Source organism: Mobula hypostoma, chromosome 26 (genome assembly GCF_963921235.1).
Source record: "Mobula hypostoma chromosome 26, sMobHyp1.1, whole genome shotgun sequence".
Lineage (NCBI taxonomy): Eukaryota > Metazoa > Chordata > Chondrichthyes > Myliobatiformes > Myliobatidae > Mobula > Mobula hypostoma.
The window spans coordinates 5,364,690-5,373,353 of record NC_086122.1 but is presented as its reverse complement, the minus strand read 5'-3'; positions in this window follow the sequence as shown (position 1 = coordinate 5,373,353).

Here is an 8,664-nt window from a genome sequence, read left to right as displayed (position 1 = left end):
GTATACTGAGCTAATTGAACAATACTCTGAAACAACTGAAATGTTCAATGAGAAATAAATACCAGTTTTGCTGAGTGTATTCAATTTAAAGGCATACATTTTGCTTTGAAGTTCAACTGCTCCAAACAAGCCAGCTGAAATGATCGTTGCTGATATTGTGAAAGTGATGCAGAAATATTTAGAACCAAAACCATTGCTGATTGAAGAATGGTTTAGGTTTCATAAGTGGAATCACAAGGAAGGGGAATCTATTTCAGTGTACATGGCTTAATTAAAGCGACTCTCTGAGCATTGTCAGTTCAGTAGTGGGCTTAATGATGCACTGATAGATCATTTAGTTTGTGGGATCTAACAAGAAAGCCTTCAAAATCAACTATCTGAAGCACAACTTTTATTTAAAAGAGCAGTTGAGGTCACTATATCAATGCAGACAGAGAAACAATTAAATTGTGGTCAGGAATGGAAGTGAGTGTGAACAAAATTGCAATGTCTAAAAACAGAAGCCAGCCTAGCCAAACAACTTCTGTTACCGTTGTGGCAGGGGCTCATATACACCAGATCAATGCAGATTTAAAGGCAAAACTTGCAGAAAATACAATAAAGTAGGACTTGTACAATGAGCAGGCAGACAAGCATAAATGGAAATTCAGAAAGCTAAAAGGTCAAGTTGCAGTTTCAAAAAGAGCACTAATCTGCATGCTATTGATGAAAAATCTAATATTGACGAGTGTGACACAGGACTGGGTAGCCTTGAGGTTTAAAATGTGAAAACCAATAATAGACAAGCAATACCAACAATTAATTTGCTGTTCACCAGTGTGAACAGCAAATTAATTAACATGGATTTGGACACGGACTCAGCTGTTTTAGTCATTCCACAAAATAAGTTTGATTATCATTTTGAAGATACTAAAGTGAAGCCTGCAGATATCCAACTAAGAATTTATACTGGAGTAAAGATAACTTCTGTGGGAATGATATTCAAAGCAGTCAAATACAATAAACATTGTATTTGTGTTTGTAAGTGTTAAAAACAGGAGGGCCAGCACTGTGGGGGCATGATTGGCTGAGACAACTACAACTTGATTGGCGATCCATTCACCATTTGTATGCCACATTCCCTACAATAGAGTCAGCTGAAAGTGAATTAAGAAAGGTACTGAATAATGCCACATCTGTCTCCACACTGTATACTGTGAACCGTTGCCTAACAGAGGGCAAACAGTTATTGGTGCTCACCTCTGTGCCTCTGGTTGGAAAGCATATTGGACCAAGGAAGGACCAGCTGCTCAGAGGAAGTGTGAGAGTGATGAAAGCAGTGTTCCTACTACAACTGTTTTTGTAGATAGCGTATCTGAGAAAGCTTCTGATATGTTAATCAGTCAGTTACTTGTGAAATGTGGCTTGGTTTTATGAGAGTTCAAGGAGCTTCAGAAAAGTTGCAAGCATTTGGCTTTTCTGAGTGTAAAGAACTTGAATCTACTCTGCATGCATTAAGGTTTTTGCATGAATTTCAAGTGCTTGTAAAAGTAAATGCAAAAACCAAAGCCCAGCTGGATGAACTTAAAGCAAAAAAGAAACAAGTCAATGGAGATACGAAAACAGAAGATTCGTTGGATGATATTGTGGATGAGGAAGCCAAGAGGGGAGTTCACCTTGTAAAGGGACCAACAGAAGGATTAATAAGTGAATACTCCAGTGAACTAAATTCACCTTCCCAACATCAAGATGTATAAAGAGAAGAAAAGGGAAGGAGAAGAAAGGTGTCCAGATCTGTCAGAACCACTTCCTGCAGTCTCAGAATCAATTCCTACAGTCACAACAGAGGAAGCTCCAGAACCTGTGACTGTTTCACAGCCACAAGTCTCATCTGCCAAGCAGTGATCCCCAATGTGCAAAAATATGTTATCCCACAAGAATAAGCAATCCTCCATAGAGATTAAATCTTTTGGCCTGAATAGGACAATTTAAAATTCACTATGCTGTATATAGTAGTTGTATTATATAGTATACTGTGGATATAAACACAAGGAAATTTGAAGATGCTGTAAATCTGAGGCACCACACACAAAATGCTGGAGGAACTTAACAGGTCAGGCAGCATCTATGGAAAAGAGTAAACAGTTGATGTTTTGGGCCGAGACCCTTCTTCAGGACTGAAAAGGAAGAGGGAAAATGCCAGAATAAAAAGGTGGGGGGAGAGGTAAGAGGCCAACTGGAAAGTGATAGGATAAGCCAGGTGGGTGGGAAAGGTCAAGGGCTGGAGATGAAAGAATCTGATAGGAGATGAGAGTGGACGATAGGAGAAAGGGAAGGCGGAGGGGACCCATGGTGGAAGAAATAGGTGAGAAGAAGTAAAGGGTCAGAGTGGGGAATAGAGTAAATTGAATTGATAAGTTAGTTTATTATTCCCACATGTACTGAGATGTACATGTACATATTCAGCAGGGGTTGGTGTTGGGACCGTTTTATTCCGCATTACATGTCAATGATATGGATGACAGCTTTGTCCAAGTTTGCAGATAATAGAAAGATAGGTAGAAGAGCAGATAGCGTTGAGGAAGCAGGGAGTCTACAGAAGGACTTAGACAGATTGGGAGAATGGGCAAAGAAGTGGCAGCTGGAATACAGTCGAGGGTAGTGAATGGTCAAGTGCTTTGGTAGAACGAATGATGGCATTGACTATTTTCTAAATGAAAGGAAAAATTTAGAAATCAGAGATGCAAGGGAACTTGGGAGTCCTCATGTAGGATTACCTAAAGGTTAACTTGCAAGTTGAGTCGGTAGTAAAAGAAGGCAAATGTAATATTAGCATTCATTTTGAGAGGACTAGAATATAAGAGCAAGGGCATGATGCTGAGGCTTTATAAGTCAATGGTCAGACCACACTTGGAGTATTGTGAGCAGATTTGGGCTGCAGGGTCTGCTGGCATTGGAGAGGGTCCAGAGGAAGTTCAGGAGAATGATTCTAGGAATGGAGGGTTAACATATGAGGAGTGTTTGATGGCTTTGGGCCTATACTAGATGGAGTTTAGAAGAATAAGGTGGGGAATCTCATTGAAAGCTATCGAATATTGAAAGGCCTGGACAGAGTGGATGTGGAGAGGATGTTTCCTATAGTGGGGAGTCAAGGAGTAGAGGACACAGACTCAGAATAGAGGCTACTGAGCTGCCCAAAATAACTAGTTAGTAACTAGTCAATTGTAAAGTGGAAAGTTTCGATGTGAAACCTTTGGCTTCCTTCCATTAAGGTCACAGGTTCTCAAAATTCATCAGCAATGTCTTTCTGAGATGGATCACTTTAATAACATGTTGAATCAGCCCTGTGTCTGTTTTCAGCCTCATTTTCAAAATTCAGGAAAGGATCTTACATGGAAGTGCAGCTGTAGTAAATCGCTAACACAAGAGATTCTGCAGATCAAAGTCAAAGTCAAAATACATTTATTATCAAAGTGTAGAGCAGGGATTCCCAATGAGGACAGTCCTGGCTCCCCAAGGGGACGGTTACATGTCCTAAGGGGGCGTTAGGGGAAATAGAAGTCAGTAGTTGAAAACCCAAACTGGTGTTTAGCAGGGTTAATAATCAACCGGAGTTGGCTTAAGTGGTCAAAAAGTATGTGGAGATGAGACACATGTTCGGGTTTGGATGCACTGGTGACAAGTATGTCATCCAGGTAAACAAACAGAAAAGAAGAGAAAATCTGCAGATGCTGGAAATCCAGAGCAACACACACAAAATGCTGGAGGATCTCAGCAGGCCAGGCAGCATCTATGGAACAGAGTACAGTCGTCGTTTTGGGACAAGACCCTTCAGCAGAACTGGAGAAAAAAAAGATGAGGAGCAGAGCGTTGAGTAAGATTGAAGTCAACAAGGACAAGAGTGCAAGGTGAAAAGGTGTCAGCACCGCCTGACCGGTTTCTCTCCTGCTCTCAAAGGAAGGTGCCTGCGTTTGACTGGTCTCTCGCTCGGTGCTGTTGGAGGATGGTGCCAGATTCTTGAGCCTTGAGCTAGGTTTAATTGATACGGTGCGTGGATTGAACTCTGTAGTTTACGTTATGATGTGTTCCTGGTTTTGTGCAACTTTGATCAGGGCAGGCTGGCTCTGCAGCCTGCAGTTAATGAAGAAAACTGCTAAATTGAATTCAACTGAACTAAACTGAACATTCCTCGGCAGTTTCAATGACTTTGTGATTTTGCTTGTTTTTTTGACATTTGTGCAATTTGTTCTTTATTTTTGCACATTGGGTGTTTGATGTTTCCTTCGAACAGGTTCCATGGTGTTTCTTTGCTTCCTGGCTGTCTGTAGTAGACGGATCTCAGCATTGTACACTGCATACATAATTTGATAATAAATGTACTTTGAATATTTGAATCTCTTGAATCTTTGACTCCTTACAGGCAGCCACAAAACAAAGAAACCCAATAGACCCCATTAAAAAAAGAAGGCCGTCAAGCATCCAATGTGCAAAAGAAACACATATCCTGCAAACAACTAAAGTTCACGAAAGTGAGTCCACTGCCACGAAGCCAGTCATCACCACAGCCGGTTCAGGAGCCCAGACTCAGTTCAGAACGGAGATGAGTAAATCTCGCAGAGCAGCGAGCTGAACACTGGCCCATCTCTCCGACACCCTGACCTTTTCAATCTGGCCCAGCGCTTAATCGATCAAACCTCAGGTCTTTCCTCGCTCTCGGGCCTGGGTCCAGGCCCCACTGCCTCGACTCTGCCAAACCTCAGTTCTGCCGCATTGAATTGTCTCCAAGTTTGCTCCAGCAATGGCTAAGCATGGGCTCATTCCCTGCTCTCGGGCCCATGTCCCGCCACCTCATTTGAGTCCGTACACACCATGCCGCAACTGCCCTGCATCTTCAAGACTTCAGTTCACATTGCAAAAATGCCAGGTTACAGGCTATTAATTGCAGTGACCGTATCCAAAAAAAATAGAGTGATCATTATAGTTAGTAACTCTCTTCGTTTTGTCTGCTTCAGGCAAATAGTCACTGTGCTTCACCAGCACCATCTTAGAGCAACACGCACAAAATGCTGGGCGAACTCAGCAGGTCAGGCAGCATCTATTTCAGGTAAAGAACCTTCATCAGTTCTGGATATTCTGTCTGGATAGCTTCTAATCTGACAGCATGAACATTGAATTCCCTAACTTCCAGTAAGTTCTCTCCCTCCCCCTTCTCTCTTTTTCCATTCCCCATTCTGCCTCCCTTCTTACCTTCCTCTTCTCCTCACATGCCTATCACCTGTCTCTGGTGCCTCCCATCCTTCCCTTTCTACCATGGTCCACTGTCCTCTCCTATCAGATTCCTTCTTCTTCAGCCCTTTACTTCTTCCTCTTATCACCTCCCAGCTTCTTACTTCATCCTCTCATTTATGGCAGTGGTTTCCCAAGACTATGTACCATTTCCAATAGTTTTACCCAAGGGAAATCACCTTCAGCCCACTGTTACTGGTTATCATTTGAAAGGCTGAATTGTGCTGCTCTTTCAGCACTGTTTCTTCATGGAATTTGTGCAACAGCCCCATCTTGTGTTGAAACTGTGTGTGTGTGTCTGTGTGTGTGTGTGTGACTGTGTGTGTGTGTGAGAGAGTGTGTGTGTGTCTGTGTGAGAGAGTGTGTGTGTGTGTGAGAGAGTGTGTGTGTGTCTGTGTGTGAGTGTGTGTCTGTGTGTGAGTGTGTGTGAGTGTGTGTGTATGTGTGAGTGTGTGTGTGTGTGAGAGAGTGTGTGTGTGAGTGTGTGTGTGTGTGTGTGTGTGTGTGAGAGAGTGTGTGAGTGTGAGTGTGTGTGTGTGTGTGTGTGTGTGTGTGTGTGAGAGAGAGAGAGTGCGTGTGTGAGAGGGAGAGTGATGGAAACCTGTCCCATGCAATATGTTTCACTGAGCATAAATTATACTGAGGAAACCAGGGGAAGAAAGCATTTAAACAGTTGTTGCTCATACCCTGTAAAGACACAAACACTGGAAGGCTCAGGGAACATATGAAATAATCATTCTGGCTATACTCAGTGTATCTACAGAACTGCATCATATAGAGGCAGTGCTGGCACTAAACAGCAGACATGATGATTTTCACTATAAGATATCTATCTGCAAACTTGGCTCATTATTCTTTCTAAATTAGTACAACCTGGCTTGGACGGTCATACATTTTGCAACATTTGACACTGTATTTTCAATCCCTAAGAACAATGACCTGAGGAGCTTTACTACCTATCCCCAAAATAGCCCAAAGATATTCCCTTTGTCCTGTCCATCCCTCCCCATGATCTCTTCTACTTATCCCCATGACAGCCCAAGCCTCACCCTATCAAAGATACTCCCTTTGTCCTGTCCATCCCTCCCCCTTCTTCCCATTTACTTTGCAATATTTTAATTCTGACAACCACAACCACCATCACTTCAAACTATCCCCATGTCTTACAGCTACTTTAAGAGATCATCAACAGTGTTTTTCTCTCTCCACAGCTACGGCCCACTGAGTGTTCCCAGAATTTTCTGTATATGTTTCAGAATTCCAGCATTTTTGGATGCTTTTGTTTTAATTTTCACATGTGCAACATTGCCAGATGATGTCTACTGCATTTAAAAATGTTAAACCCCAAATTGTTCCTTGCTGTGAATACACATTCAGCGAGGTCTGCACCTGTATGCTTCTCCAGTGGCTCAAACCCGCCAAATCATTAATAAATCTGAACATCAAACTCAGCTGAACAATGTGCCTTAACCCTGGTATTGGATCCACAGCCACTGTAAAGTATTTGGTTGGCTGCCCTTCTGTGTTTTTCACCCTCTACCCCACAAAATTAATGAATACTGTAAAAGTATTGAATGACAAATTGCTTGATTGATTTGTCCAAACCTAGCCATGTAAAGTTAAAAAGATCAGATTGGGAAATCAGTTCCAACATCCTCAACTCATTTCTGAAGATATTAAAACTACAGCCAATTTATTGATGTAATGAAGAATTAGCCTCACCCCCATCCTCAGTACTACACCAGAGACAACCAGAGGAACCCATGCATTAGCCCATGCTGCCTGGTAGCAGCCCTGGCACTCCCCCTGAAGTACTGGATAGCAGAGGGCGTGCCTATTATAGTGGCAGCCCTAACATTCCCTATGAGGTACTGATTACCAGGGAGCATGCCAAGGCTTTTGTTAGAAGTTGCTGCAAGACTCAGGGCAATTGATGGTCATTTGATGAAATACTCGTAGGGATAAAAGCAGAGTCCACATCTCACAGCTTCCTCACTCTGCCTGCTGTACCAGTATGTGAGGGACACTGCTCAAACACACTGCAACACACTCAGTAACGTTGTTCACAGTCCTGTTTACATATACATCTGCTCCAAGATACTCATCAAGACGAAGCGTGAGTTTCTTTAAAGATTAACAGCCACCACCATGTACCACTTCCTCATCAAACTGATCTGAAGGTAGTTTGTTAGAGAACATTACAGCACAGTACAGGAGCTTTGGCCAATGACGTTGTGGCGATTTTTTAATCTACTCCAAGATCAATCTAACCCTTCCCTACCACATAGCCCTCAAATTTTCTATCATCCATATGCCTATCTAAGAGTTTTCTAGATATTCCGAATGTATCTGCCTCTACTGTCATCCCGGCAGGGCATTCCACGCTCCCGCCACTCTCCATGTAGAAAAACTTTCCTCCAATCACCTTAAAATTATGCCCCTTGTATTAGCCTCTTCCATCCTGGGAAAATATCTCTGGCGGTCCACTCGATCTATGGTCTTATCATCTTGTACACTTGTATTAAGTCACCTCTCATCCTCCTTTATTCCAGAAAGAAAAACTCTATCCCACTCAATCTGTTCTCCTCTGAACCCTCTCTGAAGCTTCCTCAACCTTTCTATAGTGAGACCACCAGAAGTGAACACAATACCCCAAGTGTGGTTTCTTTCCAAGTTGCAATGAAAAATTAACTATTATTATTAACACATGGAACTTTCACCATACTGCTGGTTCACAGTGAAAACTGATGCAAAGTACTTATTCAGTTCATTCACTATTTCCTTGTCCCCCATTACTACCTCACCAGTATCATTTTCAGGGGTTCCAATATCCACTCTTGCCTCTCTTTGAGACTTTATGTGTCTAAATAACCTTTTGGTATCCTCTTTAATATTACTGGCTTACTTAATTTCGTATTCCATCTTTACCAGAAGCTATAGGAGCAGAATTAGGCCGACCAAGTCTGCTCCACCATTTCACTGTGGCTGATCCAGTTTTCCTTCAGACCCAATCTCCTGTCTTCCCCCCATATCCCTTCATCCCCTGACCAACCAAGAATCTACCAAACTCTGCCTTAAATATACTATGCCTTGGCTGCCTGTGGCAATGAATTCCACAGATTCACCACTCTCTGGCTAAAGAAATTCCTCCTCATCTCCATTGTAAAAGGACGCTCCTCTGGTCTGAGGCTGTGTCCTCTGCTCTTAGACATTCCTCAAGATAGGAAGTATCCTCTCCACGTCCACTCTATCAAGGCCTTACACCAGTCGATAGGTTTCATTTAGGTCGCCCCTCTTTCTTTGGAATGCCAGTGAATAAAGGCCCAGAGCCATCAAACTGTCTTCATATGACAAGCCTTTTAATCCTGGAATGATTTCTGTGAACCTCCTTTGAACTCT